The sequence below is a fragment of the Vidua macroura genome, chromosome 5 (assembly GCF_024509145.1).
Source record: "Vidua macroura isolate BioBank_ID:100142 chromosome 5, ASM2450914v1, whole genome shotgun sequence".
NCBI classification, from domain to species: domain Eukaryota; kingdom Metazoa; phylum Chordata; class Aves; order Passeriformes; family Viduidae; genus Vidua; species Vidua macroura.
This window is the reverse complement of record NC_071575.1, coordinates 39,168,045-39,193,018: the sequence shown is the minus strand read 5'-3', so window position 1 is coordinate 39,193,018 and position 24,974 is coordinate 39,168,045. Positions and strand designations below refer to the sequence as shown.

General features: G+C 37.8%; 1 protein-coding gene across 1 annotated transcript in view; it reads left to right on the top strand.

Moving 5' to 3' along the window:
- Positions 1 to 3,723: 3,723 nt before the first annotated feature.
- FRS2 (fibroblast growth factor receptor substrate 2) overlaps positions 3,724 to 24,974 on the top strand; it is a 51,748-nt gene continuing 30,497 nt past the window's right edge. The window contains exon 1 of the mRNA XM_053977537.1: positions 3,724 to 3,799. The gene's annotated coding sequence lies outside the window, so the exon portion shown is untranslated. The remainder of the gene's footprint in view (positions 3,800 to 24,974) is intronic.

Genomic DNA, 24,974 nt, shown 5'->3' with positions numbered 1-24,974 from the left:
GCAACTGCAAACTTCTGTGATTTGTTATGAGGCCGTTCCTATGATTTTATTTTTAAGAGAAATGGTATACTCTCCTATGCTTACTGCAAGAGTAGAAGTTATAGTTGAAACATTAAGGATCTGAGTCCATGTTCATCCGCAAAAACACATCCAGGCTCTGTGCTGGTGTAGACGTATCTCATACCGGTCAGAAAAGACTTCCCTTAGGATAAGACAAACTACACATGAAATGCAAAAGGTTCCAAAGTTCTTGAAAAAAAGAGATATAAGTCTCCACTTCGTGGCTTTGACAAGTTTGTTGCCATGAATCTCTGAACAGCATATGAAAGGAAATTGCAGAAACAGAGTGCAGAATTTGGTGTTCTATTCCCCAAGAGTCCTCTCTTTGACAGGTCCAGATATTAAGAAAGAATACAAAATAAATAAGAAAACACTGTTTTAATCTGATAAATCACAGACTCAATTAGGTTGGAAAAGACCTCTAAGATCACTGAGTCCAACCTGTAACCAATCACTACCTTGTCAACTAGACCATAGCACAAAGTGCAGTCATTTCTTGAATGCCTCCAGCATTGGTGACTCCACCACCTTCCCTGGCCAGTCCATTCCAATGGTTAGCAACCCCTTCCATGAAGAAATTCTTCCTGATGTCCAACCTGAACCTCCCCTGGTGGAGCTTGAGGCCATTTCCTCTTGTCCTGTTGCCAGTTGCATGGGAAAAGAGGATGACCCCCACCTTATTACAGCCTTTTTTCAGGTAGTTGTGGAGAACAATAAGGCTCAGGGGAGCCTGAGCCTCCTTTCTTCCAGGCTAAACAACCCCAGCTCCCTCAGCTGCCCCTCATATGACTTACCCTCTAGACCATTCCCCAGCTCCACTGCCTTTCTCTGGACACACTCCAGCACCTCAATGCCTTGCTTGCAGTGAGGGGCCCAGAACTGGCACAGGACTCAAGGCAAGGCCTCACCAGTGTTCAGTACAGGGGAAAAAAATCTGCTGTTAAAATGTATGTGACTGGACTGCGCTCCTGCTTCGAGAATTGAATACTGCCTAAATCAACATAGGCCAAGGGCAAAAGCACTTGATCTGCAGCATCCAAATTTCATTATAAAAGGCACCAAAACGTGTCAGGTATCATCTTGACCTAATGACCTAATTTTTAAATTCTGTTGCCTCAGAAAAGCCATGCATTTAGCACACCCTGTAGTGGCTGTATAACACCATATAAAGAAATGCTGAAGCAAACAATTTGAAAAGTGTAGTTACTAAAATAATAATTTTACAAATTTTATCTATGGATGAAACATTTATGGAAAAGCTTTAAAGATAGTAGCAGCACCTAATTTTTAAAAAGAAAGAATGTGAGCTACAGTGAAATAACTCAGAAGGCTTTTGACTTCAAAGTTGACATAAAGAAAGTTTAGCAAGATCTAATAGAAATGAAGATGCCCTCAAAGGACGTAAAGCAATAAAAATTCATAATTTACAAAAGTTTGTAGGCAGCTATGTGATCTTTGAAAGACTTGTAATTGATGCAGCATCCGGACAGAGCTACAATAATCTCAGTTTGGGATGATAGAAATTATTCTAGATAGGAGCAGCAACAAATATGTCATGGATCCAAAACATCTGTGTAGTGAGAATGAGAAGGAGCAACAACAGAACAGAAATTCCCACCAGGAATGCAACACAGAAAGGTCTCAAGAAGAAAGAAAATGCCCTGAAGAAAGATCTATAACAGCCACAAAATGCAGGTCCAGTATCTAAATACTGAATTGGTCTGTCAGTAAATCTGAGTGAGGTATCACTCAGGTAAACAGTAAGGATGACCAATTTCACACATGAACAAACACAGCACTTCACCTTTGATGAAGATGTCGAACTTGACTGTCAAAGAGATGCTGTGCTATCCTAATTTAATACAAATCCTGACATAATTTAAGTGCAGCCATTTAAATGAACTGGTGAAGGCATGGTGAGCGCCAGAGGGAGGAGAAAATAAATAAATTACCCAGAAGAAGAGACACGTTGAAACTTTGTTCTTTGCTCATCCAGACACTGCTGAAAAGACTAGGGAAAAATTGCAAGGCACAATACTTAGTTGAAGGTGCACTCACACATCAGGATCAACAACTGCATCTGAACAGACTTTAAGGCAAGTCCTGTGACCTGAAGGTCACAAGGAATCCTGCAGATGTTTAAGAACAGTCTATTGCTTTGTAGCCCATTGGTATATTATGTTTATGGCATACGAGCAGATACTGTCTGTTAGATGACAGCATTTGCTACATTACTTCTCCTATTACATAACTCAGATATAGGAAAATCCCATTTGCTGTGCTTTATCCATCTAGTCCTCTGGGTCCTGACTCACATGCACAGGAGCCAATAGCTGCGGTGGTACAAATGCTAAACCACAGTTGTGCTTTCTACACCCTTTTCCTTCTAGGTATTATCACCTTTCTAGCATGTCCAGCTGAAGAAAATTTCTGCATGGACTTCAGCTTTTTCAGCTCTCACACAACCTACAGATTAAATGAATCTTAGGATAGTGGAGTACTGTGATCCATTTACTTTCTACATTTCTGCTACAAAGCAGTAACTATCCAGGGAAGGGAAGAAAGTGAGCAACTGTGAGAGCAAGATTTTCTATTCTCCTTATCATGAGGTGACTGAAACAGAGTCAAAAGAGGAGTTGCACAACCCCTGAGAAAGTCAGGGACATAGAAGACCTTGGTGCAAGGCATTGTTTGGTGAAGAGTTCAGAAGTTAGCTTATGGCCAAAGCAGGCAGATAACAAGAAGAGACAAAGCTGAATTTCATGCAGGCTGCTGGCTGCTCTGACTGTGAGCAGTGTGTTTCTGTGTATGTTGGGACAAAACCTACACATTCAAGATTTATTGTAGATCACAGTGTGATCTGGTCCAAGACCTATCACACATATTGGTCTGTAAAGAGGGAACAGACGCGGTGACACGGAGGTAGCGAGAGCAAGAACAAATGCGTGGGTGTTTTTGCACTGGCTAACAGGAGCGTTAAGCGTTTCCACAAACCTGCACAGGTGTGTCACCTCCTCTGGTTCTTGTTTCCCGCATCAATTGTGCTATATCTTTGTTTTTGATGTCCACAGCGCCTGCCTTTGCGTTCAGTCGCATGTAGTGCAACCTTACTAGCACAGCCCAACTCCGACGGCTGTAGGCGAGGAGTCACCGCGGCAGCGCCTGAAGTAACAGCGTGACACCGAGTGCTCCAACAGCTAGGGCAAACTGAGCCAATTCTTCCCAGAGCTGTGCGTGCAATTACAGCTATAATTTTTTTTTTTTTTTTTTTTTTTTTTTAACCCGAGGAACCAGTAAGACACGCTTCGCAGCCGCCTCCCTCCCCGCCGACCCCGCGGCCGCCCCACCGCCCGGGCGGTGCCGGTGCCGGGACCCCCGCCCCGCCCGCCCCGCGGCTCCCCAGGCGCTGCCCCGGAAGGCGATCGTGCCGCGCTCCGGAAGCGGAGCCGGGCAGGGTCCGGCCCAGAGCGCGGCCCTGTCGCTGCCGCGGTCGGAGGCGCAGCTGTGCCCCGGCCCGACGCGGGGCCGCCGTCTCGCCCGTCACAGGCGGCCCGGCCCGGCGGCCAGCGCGGGGCTCATGGCCCAGGTGGGTGCTGGCCCTCGCCCCTTCTCCCGGCTCCTTCCCGTGGGGTGCCTGGCCGGCTCCGCTGCCGCCTCTTCCCAGTGGAGTCCCCCCGGCTCCGGAGCAGCCCCTTGCCTGGCCTGCTCCCGCGGGAGCCGGGCTGGGACGTCCCCCGCGGTAGGACTTGCTTCTCTTTCCCCGTGGGTCCGGGCGCGGGAGCTCGGTGGCGGCTGGGCCCCCACGGGCACGGGGGGCTCCGGCCCGGGGCTGTTTCTGGGCGGGGAAGGCCGGGCCCGGCCGGGGATCGCTGCCTTACTCTGGGGCTGGGGCGGGTGCGGGGGTGGACGAGCGGAGTGCGAGTTTAGAAACAAAAGACGAGGCGATAAATTTGTCCGTGCTGTGGCTATGTTTAGAGGCAGGTCTGGCGCGGGGAGCGTTCCCGGCTGCCTGACCGCCTCCTCGGTTCTCGGCGTGTCTGATGGCTGTGTCTCATCTCATGTCACCTGTCAAGCCCTCGCACCTTTCTCTAGGTCAGCTGTGTCCGTCACATGCCTCCCAAGACAAGTGCGTTTGCTATTCCACGGCGTTCGAGGTGCCAGCCCTGAGACTAATTGAGAGTTCTGTCGGGTCGGTGGGTTGGCAGACAGAGCCTGCCAGGGGAAGGGGGTCCTCCCGGCTCTTGGGAGGGGTGCTGTGCATATGAATGAAAGCGATACCGGGCTCACTTCCTCGTCATTTTAAACTGCCCTTCCTCTGACATATCGCTACACGTAAATGTAGCAAGGATAGATCTGAAGACACGCAGACGTCAAAAGATGTCTCAGCACTGATTTGGCTTGAGTGCTCATCAGATTTGGCTTGAAATCTTGGAAGAAAAATGCATGTTTTTTCATCTTCCTGGTCACTGCATCTTGCTCAAAGTCATTGCATAAAATGTGATAATCATAATCAGAAATCACTAGGGATGTTGTTGGACTGTGAGTTGAAAGTAATGCTATTATTGCAATGAAAAAATAGTGTAGAAATCAAGATAGATTTCAGTAAGTATTGCAAATATTGCAAACTGTGCTTTGATATTAATATTTTTAACAAGCATTTTATTTGTCACTTTTAAATACTCCTGGATTGTTTTAACTTTAATGCCTAGTGACAAAGTGATGTTTAGTATAATGAGCAAAAAGAGTTTTCTGAATAAATCTTTAATGATGTTAACATTAGCAGTAATTCCATGTCATGAGCCTGTCATTTAATCTGTTCTGCTAATTCTACAGTGTATTTGTATTTAGCAAAATGAGAAACTAATTTTTGAAGATTTATTGCTCTGTTAAAAGTGTCTTGGTATTAAGATATACGGGTTCAGATCCAATAAGCATTCTGGGTTTTTTTGTTGAAATCAGCAGAACTGCCAGGGAAATTCATTTTCTGTTTTCCTTGGTTAGCAAGTGCATTTGAACAGCACACCTGTCTATGCCAGCTTGAAAGGAAACCTGTGTCAGTATAAATCACCAGTTCAGATCCAAGTACTGCTAACTCCATGCTGAAGGGAACAAAATTAAGAACCTTATTCCTTGACAGAGAGTCCCTGAGTTTATTTACTTCCATGTCAAGAATGCTTTGAAAATGCTTGTTGAAACAGTGTGTCAGCAGTTGTATGAATATATGGTTAAATAGCTTTTCAGGGTTTTGCTCACTTTCCAGTTCAGTGTCTTGTCTCAAGTGTTGGTGGTGAATTGTAGTAAAAATGAACTGTTGTTCTCTAAAATTTTTATAGGCAGAGTATTCTGCAACATTTTGTCATCATACAAGAAATTTCTGTTAAAGAGAAGATCAATTGTCTTATAAAATGCTGTGGTAGGCAGGTGGTAGTCTGCGAAAGAATCTAGCTTTGTAAGAGAGTTTCATTAACTGGAAAAATATGATGTATGGCACTTGGGAAGACTGGTTTTCAGGAAAAAGCATCTGCTTCTGCACTTCTTTAACTATAATGTTGCTAGGTCTTATCTTTTGAATTGATATGATTATATTTCTTTTCTTTGTTAACTGGATGAACATAAACATACATTTACTTTGCATGGCAATAGATCTCTGCTAAATTTAACAATTCAGTTATAAATCCAATTGTTTATAAGTTAAAAAATCGTTGCTAACAGTTGTACTCCTACTTATGATACTTCATTGCTCAAAAGTTAGCTTGAAAATAGCTACATCAATGTTTATTAGGTGTCTGATTATGACCTCATTGAAATTGATTTTATTCATTTCTGTGATCATTGGGATTTGTAGTTTATGCAAAACAACTTTTTGAATAATGGGTGAAATTCACTCCTGAGTGGAGAAGTTTGTTAGATGACTTTAATCACCAGAACCATTTAAATTCCTTGTGAGTACTAAACTATGGTTAAGATAATACTTAACATGACTGCAATGTTTTTATTCCATGTATGTTCTTTGTATGCAAATATCTGAGGTTACTTAATCAGTGATGTTTAAAACAATTATCTGGTAAAACTATCATTAAGTTAGAGAAACTAATGCTCCCTCTTTGTTTTATTGAATGTGAAGGGTGAAAGTGGTTAACGTAGTGAACTAGCCTCGCTTCTCGTGCCCAAGTCGACTATGGCTGCTTAGGCTCCTGCAAAGATTGGAATAAGGTTTAATCTTAGGGAAAAAAATTGATTAAAATAGTCACATTCAGCTCTGCAGGCAAGTTGAAATTTAAATGTGGTGGTGTCTGAGTGTTTCCACACCATCCCAAGCTGATAAAAATTGGACCTCCCACCTTCCCAGCATCCTTCCTTCTCTTCCTTCCTTTTGCTGGTAAGGTTTGCACTGGGAACTGGTTCATGAACCTGTACTGGCTGAAAATTAGCAACTTTTTTTTTTTTTCTCTTGGTAGAATTATTTTTCAGTTGACTCGGCACCCTGAACCGACTCACCCAGCAGTTGCACAGCTGTCAGTGGCTGTGTGAGTGGAGGGGTGGGATCCCAGATAGGAAGGGCAAGAGTGACACACCACGGGCCTCCATCTGTGAGGTTGCTGCAGGATCTGTGAGGCTGCTGCAGACAATCAGTTGGTGTTGCAGGACTCCAGCCTTCGACCTACTGCTGCTTTGCATAGGCATACAGCTGGCAGAGACCAGCTCCACCATTGAAAAACATGGTTCTGTTTGCTTCCACCCTGCTCTGCTGCTTCCTCCTTTGTGCAGGAAATACTTGTATGGTTATGTGGTGAGCTGGGCTGAGGATTGAACTAACCTGGGGGAGGGGCAGGCAGGGAAGGGTTCGCTTTGAGCTGGATCAGTTTGCTGCACAAACATTTGTGCTGGCGCAGAGATGGGGATGGAAGCAAGCAGTAAGGGGAGCAGGGTGTGTCTGTTTCTTTTGGTGACAGTGACACATGATGCAGTTTCAAGTATATTTGATACTGGTCTAATTCTGTGAAGTTAAGATGGTACAGCATTAAGGGTTTGAAGACATCATTTGGTTATGGTTCTTGGGAATATTTACATCTAAGACCCCTTAAACCAGAGTAGTGTGTGTCTGGTTTCATTCTGTGCTTTGAAGGGATTTTGGGGGAAGAATCTAGCCTTTTGTATAGTAAATAATTAAAAAAAGTTATTTGGTACCTATTGTTTCATATAACTGGTGTTCATCAAATTACTGCACAAATGAATTCGTTTGGCATGTATATTGAATTTTTAAACTAAAAAAATTTAAATAAGGAAAGTTAGTGATCAGAGTGTCCACTAAGAAAATGGCGGGGTATTTTGTAGCTAAAGAGACAGAACAAATCTATGAAAATTAAGAGGCTGATGTAAGATACACATTCTAACTTCACACAGTTTCTGGGGAGGCAGGCTGTGACTTCTCTTCCTAAGTAACTATAATGGATAGTGGTTTTCAAAATCTGTCTTATTCAGCCTATCATAAAGGTTGTAGTTAATGTTTCAGGATATGGATAGGCATTGATTTTTATATGTTTTTTTTCTCCCCTAATATCTGTGAAAAATGTAGATAGAGTGCCCCCCATCCATTTGTCTCTCCTTCTCGGCCGTGGATTACCATGTGTAATAATCCTTTCCACCAGAGAAGCCGTATGCAGTGTTACATGCTTTAAGCATAATAAGCCATTAAATGGACAGTATTAGCTCAGCCTACCTTTACTGGTCAGTTACCTTGATTAATTTTTCCCAAAGTGGATAAGTGTGCTCTTACATGATTCACTCTGTTGCAAGTCTGTATGGGCGGTAGTCTCTCTTCGCTCAGTGGTGATGAGTAACTGGACAGTAGCTGCTGTTGGAAGAGATGACCTATCTGCAGCTCTTAAGTAACATTTTCTGTAAAAATGTAATGGGTTTTATTTTTGTCTGCTACTGTTTTTTTATCAAAATGATTTGAGGAACTGCTGGCTGAAAACTGCTGTCCAGAGATGTGTAATTTCATGTAGGGCATGCAGATGGTATTTTGGTTGTGTATGAGTTGTAGAACAGCACTTGTAATAGACTTCCAGTTTTCTGTTCCTAAACATCGTCTTTTGTTTTTGGCCCTTCTGTGTAATCAGTGCTAGATGTGATGATTCTTTTTAAAGTTGAACTGGTGATAAATAGGTGTGTTCTGCTTTCTTATATAAGTATGTGTGCATATAAATGTCTGAGTATGTATGTCATGTATTCTACAAATATAGTGCAATGTATGTATGCCATGTATTCTCCAGCTGTACTTTTCAGAGCTTCATCTTCACTGCATCTGGGAGGGTGGCAACAATCATGATGGCGAATTTAGTTCACTCTTTATTGATTTTCCTCTTCCTGCAACCATGGGATTCTCCACAATTTCAGTTTTCCCCTCAAGCTTCAAATGACAACAGAAATAATTACCTCTTGGCTTAAATAAAAAGAACTAATAACTTATTTCTGATGTTTATACAATAAAAATTCATGATTATTGCATGCTTGGGACTGACTATATGCATTCTTTTCTAATTAGTGGAAATGGCATTGTGATTACTGACTGTTTCCTTCTCATGTCTTAGAGTACTTTAATTTCATGTTTTATTTTGTTATTTTTCTAAAGTGCTTTTATGTCCATATGCGGGGTAGTGAGATGAGAAGCTCCTTGTCACAGGAGTGATATGTAATCTGTTACTGACTTCTCAGGCGGTCCAGGGTAATCCCTGAACTTTTTGCTTGAATCCCAATCAACAAAGTAATACTAGTATCTGTGTCAGGCAGTGTGTTCCTCTCAGATACTGCAAATGTAAAATCATTGGGTTGCATGGCATTGCAGTCATACCTGACCATGCTGGATGGCCTTTATTCACTTCAGCTTCTAGAATCAGCCAGTTACTAGACCTGCTGTTTCTTCTCACAGAGTGGGGATTTTTTGTTTGGTTTGGTTTTATTTTGTTACTGTTTGGTTTTGTTTGTTTTTTTTAAATAGATGTTTAGGTTCTGTTTTGGCTCTAGATAGAAACACCTCTGTGTTGGTATATTTTTGGACCAGGATTTAAAAAAATACCCCAAATGTAGGTTTTAAGCTTATCCTTTTTCTTTCCTTCATTTATGATAAATGTGTATCTTATGGAAAAGATGCTCAAGTATATCTTGCTATTCAGCTTTTTCTTGTACATGTGTGTATTAATTTTCTGTTGATAAAAATCTAATTTACAAATATTGTATTAATTGTGCTTGTAGCAAATGTAAAATACTATTGGACAGTTGGCATATCTGAGATAGTGATAGTTTTCCTGTGTGGATGCCCAAGTCAGGATAGATTAGAGCCCCATGTTGTCAGTCTGAAGAACTGACTCTTTTCCTTGGCTTTTCTTCATTGTGATTTTGGTCCTGGCAGGGTTGAGATGCTGCTGCTGTCATTCACACAGTGGAGATGGTTACTGTAAACCCCTGATCCATACTGAGTGCTGCTGACTCAGTGGTGAAAAGTTGCTTTAATTTCCTGCCTTTTGAAGGGTAAAATAAACTCTCTATCCTATATACCTGGATTCCTGTGTTTTTAATGCAAGATACAGATCTTTGATCTCTCATGAGAGCTGCAGTTTAAAATAGTATGTTGATATTTTCACAGTTCTCCTGTCACTGCTGCCAAAGAAGTTAAACTGCATAGTAGTTCTTACCTCCTGGGATTGCACACCTTGACACAGATGAAGCATTTGTCTTTCACAAAGATTTTCTTAAATGCTTTGCACAGCGATATTACCTTCTTGTGTGATAGTGTGACACCTGGCACAATATGCAGGTGGGGACATTTAATTCTTACCATTATTTATTGGGCAAATGTGATTGTACTAATACTGCTTGCTGAGAATCATAAAATATGACTTGGAAGAGACCCAATTGTGTGAATATTGGAAAAATATTCATCAGCACAATACTAGATGAATTTCTGAGATGAAATGTCTTTATTTCATTACTTGCAAGATGTTTGACAGGGTGGAGAGTTGACTGATTTTGCCATGCTTTAGGGCAGTGAGACTTTTTTCCCTGATGGAGATGTTGAAGCAGTTGCTTTAAAGAGGGAACTCACACTATTTCCTCTTTTTCTCCTGCAGAAATGCAAACTTTAGTTTCTATTTAAACTTAAAGTGAGAAAAGAATGATCTAGTGCTGTGTTCAGTCTTGGTAGCAATGTATCAATCTTATGCTGAGCATGTCTGAGCTGACAGCAGTAGCTTTTTGCTTAGCAGCATGGCAGAGCAAAACTGAGTTGCAGCAGTTATCCATCAGACATGGCTAAATTTTTCAGTCTATTTATGAGTATCAACAAACACTTTGTGCATATTTTTGCCATGCATTGAATGCTTCTATTTTCCTTTAATTTAGCTGAAAACTAGTAATGGAATTCCTGAGGTTTTGAATGGAATAGCTCTTGGCAAGCCTAGGGTTTTGAAACCCAAGGCAAATTAAGATACCAAGCAAACACAGGGAGGGCTACTTCTTCAGGGAAGTATGTTAAGATTCTTCTGACATTTTAGCATTTGTTGTAGGTTATTATTATTATTATTTTTTTTTAATCTCTTTGAATTACTACTTTAAAGCACAGTTGTTGTTTTTCTTTTAAGAAAATCTTACTGAAACATAAGGGGACCTTTTTTCCCCTTGATGTCACTCAACAAGTTTAGTTTTCAGGCAACCATCACAAGTATAGGGTATTAGACTACATTGTAGCTGTTGGTATTTTTCAGTAACTCCACGCTGATTGAAGCATGTAGTTAGAACACAAATTTTAGTTTAAATAAAATATGATCTTGCTTTTAAATCACCACAAAAATTGTAATTGAAGGTAGTTGCTGTTGTGCATCTGGCAGGTGGTACAACAATACAATTAAAAATAATTTAAATTTTCAAAGTGTAGTTGGACTTTTCGTAAAATGCGTAACTAATCTGCTTTAGGTTTGTGGGAATGAGAGGACGTATGATGTCGGGAAACTTGCCTGGCTGTCACAGGCTTGACCCTCTCCTGCCTTTGCGGTGCTGCTTACTGCAAGCATCTTCCCACTTCTGTACCCTGTTCCCACTAATCCCAGAGTGTGCAACATTCATAGAAATCTCTGCATCTCCTATATTTTAGGTTGCTGTAAATTTTGTAGAGCTTCATGGCTCTTTATGTGTCTTCATTCAGTCCTGCATTTCCTTTAAGTGTTCTTTGTCATCATAAACATTTTGAATGTTTCAGAGCTCTTTATCTTTTCTCTCAAACTTAACTCATTTGCCTGCCATTTGCAATGCTGCTGACAGTGTAATAATCCTCCCTCACCCAGGGAGAGCACTTGTTTGGGAATAGCCCTTTCTTTTTCTTCTTCTCCTTGAGTCCACAGTCATGTTTTATTAATATACTCCTTCCTTGTCCAAATAGCATTTCAAGACCACATTTTCTTTTTCTGTCTTTGCAAATGGAGTTTCTGTATCTGCCATCTGGAGTACTTCAAGTACCTTCTCCCTCTGCTGATATTCCTATCTCTGCAATCTGTTCAAAATACAGCTGCTACAATTTTTCAGTAGTCTGACTGCTACTTTCCTCATCTAGATAAAGCTCATTTATTGTCTTTGAATTCCAAGAACTGTGTCTCATATTTCTGCATCATAGTCTTTTTCCTTGCTACTTTTGGCACCTGAATCTGTCTTTTTTTCTTCCCCCCCCAAGTCTTTACTTATGTTTCATCTCATATACTTTGGTTTACAAAACTTCTGAGATGTTATATATGTTCATACTATTACAAGAGAAAATGACGGCACCTCTGACCTTTCTTCTTGAGTATTAGAGTTTCCTGTTGTCTCTTTGTTTATACAGATAAATAACGTTTTAAACCATGTAAACGGTCAGGGATACATGTTACCTTTAGATCTTTTCTTATAGGTACTTGGGAAATGTATATGCTGTATGTCTTTTAAATCTGATTTATTTGTCCAGTGATTTTACTTTGGAGTAAAGTGTACCACTGGCATGCTTTAAAATCTGTTGTGTGAATACAGTGTCATATTTTGTGGACGTTTAGGATCATATGTGATTTCAGTAAGTAAATATTGTTTTCTGCACTTGGCAGGTTTCTTTGGTGAGGCAGATGTAATCTGCAGCTTTTATTGAAATAATATAAGAATTGAATTAAACTGGCAATCGAAGTAGTATTAAGTGCTATGTCAGACACTTGACTTATTGTAGAACTAATGCTAATATTAACAGAGGTAATACTTTTTTTTGTTGTTATTAAGGAAAGCCAAGTCACTCTTAAATATTTTTTTCATGCTTTGTGAAGCTTTGGTCCCAAGGTTTCTGTGGCTTGTGTTTTGCGTTTCGTTTGTGATTTTTGGGGGGTTTATTTTGGAGAAAGGTAAACCGCTGTGGCTACTGGTAATTTGAGGTTTTTTGTCTGGTAATATCATGAAAAAGTAAACTAGTTATAATAGATAAAATAATAAATTTTAATGTATAGCTTGCTGTATGTGTCTTAGAAATGTTTTAGGATAGTATCGTTAAATTGTTGTGACTTTCTTCTGTGTCCTGGCAGCTGCCTTATGTTTTCTTCTCTTAAAATCTGCTGAATAGACTTTCATGCTTGAAATTGAGAATGTAGTCTATGTGTTGCACATCAATTTGTATTGTCATAAATGTAAAAGGACAAGGGCAGTGATAATTAAGGGTGTTAATTCTCTCAGGTGTACCAATGTTTTGCTAGGAGGGATGGCATTATGTTAATCTTTGTTGTTAAAAGGTATTTAGTTAAGACTTTTTAGATCTTAAAAAGAACAAACAAGCTAATATTAAATCCAGTCCAATAAATTGTTCTCTAAGCTTGAACTTTGTGGTATTTACTTAGTATTATATTAACAATATTGTTGTCCCTGTAGTTAGAGAAATTCTAAGTAATGCATGCTAATTGGTCAGTCCTGCTACTCCATTCCTAAAAACTGCTGGTCTAGAAAAGAATGTATAGAGGAAATGAAAAAGGGAAGGTGCTACATAGACCTCAGACTATTTTATTTTTTTATGTTTTCTTCCCTCCTCCGTTTTTTTTGTTTCAGTAGAGAGGTGAACCTTTATTGTGCAGTATTTAAATTCTCCCTCCCTAAGTTCCAGAACAACTTCTGATAACAGAGCTTTGGGGAGCATTTCCAGCTTGTCCTGTGGCTCTTTAGTTCTAGAGCAACGTGTGTTTTGTCTCGGAGGTACAACATACACCAGAAACTTAAATAAGCTTCTAGTTTCTGTAGGACTCTTTGGGTTTAAGTGTACATTACGACTCTTTTTTTTAGATACTTATGGACACTTAGGTTCTTGAAATGTTTCTATTAGTAAAGTGCAACAAAGTGCTCTTCAAAATCTAAAATTCAAGTTATTTGTCTTGAATTTGTCTTGAATTTTCTCTGCCTACAGTGTTATGTTGATCATCTGACCTTCACAAATGTGTTTTCTTTTATAATTATTTTACTCCCTAAGTGTCCCTAAGTTTTATAATTATTTTAGTCCCTTTAGTACATTTGCTTAATAAATATTTATTTCTTTCTCCTTTAGAGTTCATTATTCTGTTAAGTCCCTATTCACTAGTCCCATAAAGCACAACTTCATGTATGTCTGCTAAATTTAAATTTACTTCTCTTGAAGAGTTTGTATTTCTTATGTCAGCTGTAATATAGAATTCTATTTGTTAAATGGATGTGACTTAGTAATTGCAAATAGTATGGTTCTAAAATAGTTTTGTATCAAAGTGAAAAGCAGTTTAACATTCTCAGTAGTATCAAATTAAAACTACCTCTCTGAAGGTTTGATTGTACCATTACCATATCAGTTTAGCTTTACTGGTTATAAGCTCTCCATAGGAAGGATTTTTTTTTAAGTTGTACGATGATATCTGAAGAGAAGAAAAATGTTCAGCTGAGGCCTTGAGGACAGGCTAGAGTACTTAAGTGATAAGTGGTGTACTCTGGGGAAAGCTCTAAATAAATGATTAAATGTTGATTACCAGGAGATACTTTATGCTGATAAGTAGAGATAAAATCAGTTGTTATGTGACATATCAGGCAGCTCTTGCATTGATGACTGGATGCAGTGGCACTATTTCATTCATGATGACTTCTAAAGTGAGCAGTGCATTAAGGAGGGTGCACTGGATTCTTATCAGTAGTGTCCTATCATAGTGTATTAGTGAGCTTTTAAAATAGTTACACTTTAGGTTTATTTTGTATGAAATATTATTTCTTGAGTGTGCTGTACCAGGGAAATGTACCTTCTCTAATCATGACTATATCACAGAAGAATATTTCTGATGATGGAATAATAAAGTCTAGCAGTGGTGAACACTAGAAGTGGTTTTTTAACATAGTACTTTGAACAGTAAATATTGTGGTCTGACAGTGATTTCTGAGAGATCTTGGTTGACATTCATTGCAAAGGCTTTCTATGAATTAATTCCAATACCAGACTATTTCAGCAGTCATATCTCTGATTGCCTTTCAGTGTGAATGAACTGTTTCGAAGTGGGTAGTTGTAGGAAATTTTGTAACTACATAGTGACAGGTAAAGAGAACTTAAAACTAGAAAAAATAAGGGAGTGTTGTCTTTGAAATACAAGTCTAGAGTTGTGAATAAAATGCAACTAAAATTGTTACCAAAAATTGTAACCAGAAATGTTTGATGTTAAATTTTGTATGTTAAAAGCTATTTGCCGAGCTGCTGATAGGCTAATCCTAATAACAGAATTTATTTAAACTTTTTTTGGGCTTCAAAACTATTTGTGAATATATTACTCTTATGTTAGTGGTGAAAGTAAAACCATTGTTAAATGGAAATTTGGCAAAAATAACCGAAATCTCCAAGCTGGATTTCCTTTGGTCATTGCTAAATATTGTATAAATTGGGGCCAGAGACTTTTGCCTTTTTTCTTTTTTTTTTTTTTTTTTTTTTAATATTTTAATAGAAACACTTTATTTCCAAGGCTTGAAAGTTTTATTCTGGTGCAGATGCACAGTGAGTAGAGCATTCCCCCTTTCTCTAACTATATTTTTAATTTGTTTGAACAGCACATTTCTGCCCACCAGCTGTACACTTGGGTGAAGTGGTAGCAGTTAAACTGAGTATCAGTAGATTTGGGTTTTTAAGTCAGAAATGGCATATCTGGGGGCAGGTAGTGAACTTTTTTCTATAGTTTGTTTTGCATTCCTCTTGCACACTTATGATTGAACTGTTTATAAATGAGTTTACAGTATGGCCTTATGGTATTTTTTTGATTGTTTGCTTTACGAGGCCATGGTGTAAACTGCAGCAGTTTAGCAGCTGATTCGTGAGCGGCTCGGGGTTTGTCTCCTGAATAAGGTGGGGATTTTGGTGGGGGGGCTGGCACCTAGTGAGTACAGTGAATTTATTGGCTGGCTTTTTGGTGATGGTGGTTGCTACTTCCCAGAACTTAATTTTATTTCTAAGAAGCCTGTAAATGCTTTTCTATGAAGTGTGTGCATTCACAGGCCCACATTAGACCTGTGCCTAATGTAATGAATTGTGCTAATGGGTTTTGTGGTGCATTGCAGCTTTTCATATGGATTTTAAGCATTATTTATAAATCTATTTTAGTACTTTTTTTAACTAACAGAGCTACTAGACGTGCTTCAACTAAGGTCATATTTCACAATTGATGGCATAAGTCTATAGCAGTGACTTGGCAGAGATTTTAAACACTTGAAAATGTAATAAGACTTCTGATAAGTGTCCACTTTAGAAGATTCCCTAGGGAAACTCTCAAATGAGTCATGTACAGTACCACACAAGTAGCAGACTGAGTTCTTAGAATCCTATGATTGCTTCTTTTTCGCTAAGCTATCTGATGACCATCAAGGAAGCCTAGGTTTGCTAGACGTTAAAGAACTCAGCTCTTGCTTCAATACACAGTAAGTTACAAAAATGGCATTAACATACCCATACAAATTTGTCCTCTCCAGTTTGGTCGTAGTTCAGTGAATATAACAGACAAAATGTATTGCCTCAGCAGTCAAGAATTAATGCAATTTAGGTTGAATAATTGAAAAATTACACCATTTGGGTTAATTGATTCATGCTGCTGCTGTGAGGGGTTGTTAGAAAAGGCAAAGTTAACATGCTTGCCTGATTGAAGGTGTAATAGGGCTGTGTGCAAAAGTCACTTCTGCAGTAGGAGAATTTATTGCAAGCTGCAGCACTAGGCAGGTTTCAGAATTTGACAGCAGCCCTCCTTGCTGCATCATACTACAGGCTTTTACTTGCTGGCACAGCAGAAGCAGGGTATGAATATAATCTTGTTGTGGTTCTCTCATGTATTATTTAAAAGTTTTCTAACTACTTCTTTTCCAGTCTGCACTACATTTTGCATCCCTCTCACTTGGGACATTACAGGTGTGTATAGGATGACTGAAATAATGTAAATTAGAAGTCCTCCTTGTTAAACTGTATTGACTTCCAGCTAAACTGAACAGTTTTCTCCTGCTGTAGTAGAGAGGGTAATGTACAGAAATTGAGCTACATATTCAGATAGTCAACATAAATGGGTTTGAATTTATATGAAGGAGTGTAGGGATGTTAGTTTACCTGTTTTTTACTCTGGACATTGAAAATGTTCAGAGTCAAGTAATTTACTTGGAGTTGTACAGTGGTATCAAAGCACATATGTTTACAAACACAGTAACAATTAACTTCTTTTAATGATCGGCTATTAGAGGGAATACATCCAATTCAGATATAGAACTGGACTTGTGAAAACTTGCAGTGTTTTGCACAGGTGAGCACCCTAAAGGTTGGTGGGTTAAAACAGAAGTTGTAGGATCTGGGCAAGATAAGTTAAGGCTGTGAATCAGCACAGGGAATTGTGTGGGAACTGATAAAGAAAGGGGCCTTGAAATCAGTTAGGAAGAAGCTTGTTTTTTGGGGATTTTGTGTGCTTGCTTTAATTTATCCTAATGTTGCCTGTTACATATAGAATTTTTATTATGGTGTTTTACTGTCTTAACATTAGATAATTGTCATGTTTCTTAGTTTTCTAAATTGCTTTCAAAATCCCTGCAATATTTTTAGGCAGGGATAAATGGCTTTTGTGCTGTTGGGTGTCTTCCAGTATATACAAAGGGGTTGCAGTAAGTGGATAGTGTATCTGGGATTAAAGTATACTGTAAGTAGCATAATGATTATTTCACACTGCTTCTGTAACTGCATCTAAACTTTCATCAGTTCCTTTCTATTTCTGTTCTAGAAAATAATGTAACTTTTGCAGATTTTATTGTTGGGTTACAGTTTCTGTAACATACCCTTGTTGACTGATTTCATTATTTATTGATGATAATATGTTGCTCTGACAGAAACTTGTATTTTGTTTGCTTGTACAGTGTTAGATGCACCATTTTCATTTACTTTTGAATTTTTTATATTAACTGGAAAGTACAGAAAGAAAGAATAGGAATCATGGTTTATCTTGGCTATCCAAACTTGCTTTGGGACATTACTGCCAAAGGCAATTACTCTTAGTGATTATTATGTTTACGAAGTTGTTGTGTTTTCTCAAACCACAATTCTTGTAAAAGGGTAATTAAGTTAAAACTTGGGCTATTCTTTGCAGATTCTGTGCCAGTGCCAAAATATTTTCAGACAATATGTAGTTATAATTTCAAAGATATCCTTTTAACTTGAAAGTTAAAAGCCAAGTAGTATAAGTTTTTAAACTGGTATTCAGTAAACTAGGACAGTAGTAAGTGTAAGGTAAAAGCAAATAATTTATCTTGCGCTGTCATTAGAAATCAGATGTAAAATGTGAAGGCCTAAAGTTTGTTCTTGCTCTGAATTAATTTTTCTCCTATTTATCTTTTGCAGATGGGAGGACAAAAATCTTTCAATTTATAGCTGTGCTTACTGAATACTTTAGTGATCAGGTTTAGAAAATGACAAACTTCCAAAGGTTTCATGCTGAGTGTTTATGTAAAGTGTAATTTAAAACTTGATATCTGTATTTGACTTCTTGAGAAATGATAGGAATTACTTCCATCAGTCAGCTGAAACAGCTTAACTGTCAGGAGCTTAATCTTAACTTGTACACTTAAATGAGGCTTTGTGTTCTTTAAACAAAATGCAAAATTAAGTGCACTTCTGTAAGAATACAGAATCTGTACTGGCTAAATTGTCAGTAATCCTGCTCTTGAATAAATAGGAACTTTTGAAGCTGTATTTGTGCAGAATTTTTGACACTTACACTGTAGTGTAAATGCAAGTTAGAAATAGCACTGTTAGAAGTTGTAGAATACCAAGCAGCTGTGTGTATAAGTCTAGATTTAATAAGCCTTATCAATACAATTTTTCATGTTGCACCTGAAATACTGTACTTTGTATGTATAAAGCTCTTCCCAACTTTTAAACAGATTTACACTTGGCACATAACTTTGCCTTTATATGAATTTAGCTTTGCATAATGTATGTTAAAAGAAAGCAGTTTCAGAGGCTACAGATTGGTTCCTTTTCCCTTGGATTTTCTGTAGGATTCAGTAGCAGTGATACACAGGTTAATTTATTTTGGCAAATTCTGGTAGTACCATCTTAGATTACAATGAAGCTTTATTTTCATGACAACTTTAAGATGGTTGAAGTGTGACCTGCTGTGAAAAAAGAAGGATCTGATTTCTCCTTAGGCATCATGGTCCAGCCTTCCCTTTGTCGGCTGGTCACAGTGTAGTCATTTGATCTGCAAGACCAGTGCAGTAGTTGGGATTGAAGCTTGTCTGGCTGATTAGAATATGGCCAGAGCAGGAAAGATCATGTCTTTCGGCTGCTGTCACCTTTAGATTAGCTGAGGGGAACACAAAATAGCATTCTGAGAAAGAAAAGCAGTTAATTTAATACATCTCACCTCACAATGACTTTTTAATTTACAAAAGGAAAGCTTCACACTACTTGGTAAAAATACAACTATTTTCTGTTCATGTGAGGAAATGATACATCCTTATTATAAACTGACTTTGTATTACCTCAGAAACATAGGCTTGGTTTTGAAAGAGATGGGTTTTGTTACTACCTTTTACCTCTTACTGTGTCAATTCTAGTAGACATAACTGCAGTAGAGAAAAATTACAAATTTTAAAAATAATTATTTTTAGCATTTTTGGGCTTCAGTGTCAACATATAAAGAAGAACAAGTGGAGTAGGACATAGGTATGTAAATATTAGTATTGAGTCATTTGGACATCCTTGTGATTTCACAACAGTAGTAAGAAATTGGTTTTTTTTTTTCAGGCAAGCAAGCAGAGGTTGGCAGTGTAAAAATTTATGGAGCAGCCCAACTTAATCTTTAGTGAGTGTTACACAACTGTTTGATTACCAGTATTCACTGTTTTGGCCTTTTTATTTTTTTTCCTTTAAAGTTGTACAGTCATCTTAAGTTACTCCCTTAATGTAACTAAAATCAAACACTGTGGTTAAAGTACTTCTTATAATGAAAATTATAATCAGTAGAATACAACTGAATTTTTTCTGTTTATGGAATTTTTTTACATCCTTCTTCCTACCTCCCATTCATTCCTGTATCACATGTACTTAAATATGACTTCTGGGACACGTGTAATGTCATGTGTGAGATTTTATTTTTTTAATTATGAAAGAGACTATTTAAAAGAAACTCAAAACTTCTAGAAGTTTAGCTTTAATCTTGAGTACAAGGTCAAAAGAGCTTTCACAGTTTCAACTGTTTGAAAGCTGTTTGGCTGTAATGTTCAAATATTTGATGTAAAAGATGGCCCTTATTAACATGAGCTTATAGGAGTAGAAAAGGCACACTTTTCTTTTAACCTTTGTATTTCCTTTTCATGTTAAGTACTTGTTGATACTTGCAAAATACTTGGACTTTTGGGTACATTCTGCCTAGATTAGTATTGTCCTTGGATGTGCAGAATATATTAAAATGCAAAATTATTTGGGATTTCTCCTGACTTTTAAATTCAGAATGATTGAAATATTACTACAATAAACTTAAATTTTTAATATTAACTCATAGCTTTACTGACTGTGAGCAGTGTTATTAGACACAGATGTTCACTTATTTTCTCTGTTCTTCCCAGAAACATCCTATCTCTCCTGGTTGCCTGAAAACACCAGAAACCCCAGGTTTCTGGGTTTGCAGTGAATCAGTAGGAACCTTGTGGTGTTAATTAGGTGTTATTAACAACATCTGGCTTTGCTATTTGTACTCCTGTCTTTTTCTGGATAGACTAAATAAGCAAGACTACTTCAGTATTTTGAATTTGGAAGCATCAGTTTCTGGTAACTGAAGATGTGGCTTTTAAGGAATGATTTGGAAAATACTTTAAGGAATAAATTTAAGGGATGACTTGGAAAATACGTTTAAATTTTAATGGCATCCTTTAATGTTTCATATTGTGTATATATGTACATTTTTATGGGAAAATGCAGAGTGTGGTATACAAGGCTGGGCTATTGTTAATTTGTCTGGTTGTTTTTAAGTGGTGGTTTGAGGGGACCATCTCTTAACTCAGTGCAAAATGATAATCTTTCTCTTAGTTCTCACAGATCTGGTACAACTTTTTGGGGATCCCTGTTGATATTTACAGGTAGGAGTGTTTATCTAGCTAGCACAGCCAGCAGTAGCAGTGGTGAGATGGAGGCATAGGCAGGCAGTTGGTGCCTTGAAGTTTATAGAAAGCTCAAAGAGGCTATTCCTTCTTATGAAGACCAACAAGCTATTTCAGAGTTAGGAGAGCAAATACTTGATTTATCTATGGTGAGACCACGTGTAAAATCTGCTCTGCTTAAAATCAGTGGCACTGGGTAACAAGGTTTTGGTGTGTAGTAAAGCTTTGGAAAAGAGAAACTACATGCTCAGAGACTCTGCATCTGTATCACCATGCTGATGAGTAGAAATGATCATGTCCTTCTGCTAGTTTATTGTGTAGTTTGGGTAAAGATGGAACTTTTTGCTTTAGAGGCTGTTAACTGGAATAATTCTGTGTATTTTGTGAGTAGGCAATTAATGGATATTTCAATACAAGTAATGACCAAAGGTTTTTGAACCAGTCAAGTATACTTGCCAGTGTGTTTCCAAAACATGCCTATGTCCAAAATTGCAAGTTTGTTGGATCACTTGGGCAGATTGATGAGATAATTTTTGTGTATTTGGTAGAAATAGGTCATCCTAAAGACTATTTATTCATTAAAGTTCTCACTGGTTATTTACAGTGTAATCCATACTAATTAGTGCTCAACTTCACTTGCCATGCAGAAATTTTTTTGAATGTTTGATGGGTGCATGTTCTCTTCACTCACCTTTTCTCTTTGCCACATAGACTTTCTTTTATATAGCCTTCAGATTGTAAGGGAAGGGTGAGACTTCGTGACAGGGTGCCTCTTCTACCTTAGCAGGTATGATCAAAACTCTAAAAACGGTTGCAAAAAATATTTTAAATACTTTATTAATATGTAATATTTAAAATATTTCATATTTAGGACATGATTGAGTTTCCTAAATATGGACCTTTGGACTTGCTAGTTGTATTATCTCTAAGAACACAGTTTCTGTAAGAAAAGTAAACTAATTGGCACAGCATGTCTTGAGAGTTTCTTTATTTCAAGGTCATCCACCATTATGTTTTCTTCCCTTGTCTCTTGAACTGTTGCAGAGAACGTTTTTAAAGATAAAAATAAATAAGTAGATTTGTCATCACTCTGCTGACTGTAAATAAGGTGTAGCTGTAGTTTCTTAGAAAGCTTTGTTTAAGCCAAATTTACTGACAAACTGTACACTTTCGCTTTTAAAAGCCTGTACCCATCAAATGTGTGTTTGGTGTCTTCACACTTTAGGGTTAGAAGGGTTATAAGCAGCACAGTATCAGGTAATATCTCTGTAAGTGCAGAATTGCACATGAAACCCCCTCATAACTTGTACACAAATTAAGGATGAAGTACAAGGCACTTAAACTGTATTATAAGCATAACAGTGTTTTAACTTAATTGAAATGAATCTGCTCATTGCCAGTTCTTGGATGCAGAATATTTTCATTGCGTGAGAACAGACAAAAGCAAGGTAGCTGTGCCATAAAATGGGGATACCAGTTTTGATTGGTAGAAATGTTCCTGCCAAGGAGCTGATGCTGGCTTGAGAGCTTTTGTCTGTTACACTGTGTGTAATGATCAGCTGCAATCACATCTCCTGTGATGGCTGCAATATAAATATTAGGGCAGGTGTTACCAACTGTTCTTTAGAGTACAGTCTAAACAGGTAAGACAGGCATGCAAAACAAGAAAACTATATTATATAAGTGATTGTAGATTGACAGCAATGGTGGTAGCAAATTCCCAGATACTAGCTTTGTTCAGATAGAGCTGAGCAAAGAAAATGGAGAAAGAGGCAGATAACTGAGATGAGGTGAGAGGAGAGGGTGCAAGGAACTGAGATGAGGACTGTAGCAGAAAGAAAACCTCTCGACAACATAGGAAAGACCATCAGTGAGCTGTACAGAGATTCCTTCCGGTGTCCTGGAAACAAAAGGTCCTGGCCTTTAGTTGCCTCAGGTCCTGCCACCTGGCTCCAATTGATGCTGTCTTCACTGGACAGAATAAGTGGCAGTGTGGTGATTATTACTGATCACCCTGTTGATTTACTAAACCCACCTAAGTTGGTACAAAAGGGTCAGTTGTTATTTTCAGGGTGTTTGCCAGCAGAGGTGCATGTGGAGATTAAATGCTATGGAAAAGACAGGAAGAAGTAACTGAGGTAGACAGAAAAGGAACAAGCACTGTGTTCACTAATCATGTTTTATGAATCAGTTGTCATATAAAAATCTTACCTGAACTGTTGGAAAACCTCCTCTTAGAGAGTCCAGTGACATTTTCTCCTTTAATGAATAGGTGAAAGTCATTATAAAAGATACCAAAGAAAGTAATTATAAAATATTAATAGTTATATTAATGAAATGTTAAAGTTTACATTGCAGACTTTGTAGCTTTGCTACGTATCAAACATTATCATTTTTCTATCCAAACATCCACATACTTTCAAAGTGTTGGTGTTTATTGGTTTTATTTCCATGATTCCATTTTTTAAGATCCTCAGTAATCGCTTCTGAAATTTATGTCAGTCTAATATGTCACATGGTGTTATGCTAGAATTTAGTTCTTGCCAGGAATATATTTCAGCACAAAGTTCAAATATAGTTTTTATCCTGAAACTGCTTTTGAAAATTGATAAGTATTGGAGAAAGGGATTTTTTCTTGTTTGGTTGGATTTTTTTCATGCCAGTGTTTATTCTTTATTATAAGTTGCTTATGTGTGAGTCTATCTTGAATCCTTTGTGTTCTGATAAGACACTACATCTCACCCATTTATTGCAAGATGTTAACTTTCTACCTAATTATGTATTCCAGAAAGTTTTTTAACCTTGATCTTGGATCTCTTCAAGACATCGAAGCTCCACCAGTTCTCTTGTCATCTTATTGCAGACATTAATTACCATGTATTTATTCTGTATTTAAGTATTTGGTATTTTTTATAATTAATGGATTTAAAAGTTTTTTTCATTTTCAAACATTCTATCAAGTTTTCTCATAATGAAGTGTAAACTTTTTTTTTCTATGTAGCCAATAATTTTTGTGTGTAAATATTTATTAACTGTAACTTCTAATCCTAGAACTTGTTTAAGATAAAACAGCTCAGAAATCTGGTAATATCCCATGTTTCTTATACACAAGAGAGCACCTCAAAAATAACTGCATTTCTTCACACAATAAAATACATGGGTCTCAGGTGGCAGGGTGTTCAGCAGAAACTACTTTTAAATTACTGTATTTTCTTACGGTAGCTAGTAAAAGCCAGTCTCTTCTGTGGACAGTGGTAGTTCAGTTTAGCTGGTTTAGACTTTTTGTGTATCATTCCTTGGACTTCCCTGAGCAGTTGAAATGTGCTATAGGGAGTGAGAATATGCTGTAACTACTTTACAGGATTTTGAATATTAACAGTGGTAAGAAGCAATTTCCCTTTTTTCAAAAAAAGCTGATAAAATATATAGTTCACTGCAGAAATGCTAATAAGCTGGAGTATAGAAATATAACAAAGGAAACCAGCACTTTATATATGTTACTGCTTTGAGTTTTCACCTAGAGAGTAAATCTAGAAGAGGCTTAGTAAGTCAGGAACTTGCATTCCTCTGTACTTGAAGTCTCGTTTAAGATGTTGCGTCTTGTATAAATACTACATTTAAAATACGAATCTAGTTCTTAGAATTGAGTGAATTAGAATAGATTTTGTTTTCTTTCCACTCCTTTCAAAGTAAGTGCCAGCAAGTTTTATGGGCTTGTTATTAAAATGGGATTTGTGCCAAGTCATATTACATTTCATGCTTTTAAACAAGTGGTGCTGGTTTGCTAGAGACTGCAGAGCTTTTACCCACAAAGGGCTGTACTTTCAGCATCTGCAAATGACTGGGTTTTGTGTCCTTTTTGGGCAGACATCTAATACTCTGAAAAAAATTGGCTGATTGAAATATCTAACTAAACTTATCTGTCCTCTTCTGGAAAATTGTTGTATTGGAGTGGTATCCATTTTGCTTGTTGCAACTGCTTTAAAATTAAGCTCCAAGTCCCGTGGATTGGTCAGAACCATAACTTTCTTTTAATTATTCTGTTTGAAAGAACCTGCCTAAATCTGAATTCTTCTTTATTCTGTCCTTTCTTTCAGGTTTTCTGTGACTTTTCAATGACAGTAAGATGTGACTGATTACTTAACTGGAACATGAAATAAGTAACTACAAAGATGTATCTGTAGGCATGGTTTCAAAGAGCATTTCTCTTTGTGGTGCTGATGGTGTAAACAGTGCCAGCCCCTGACTTATGT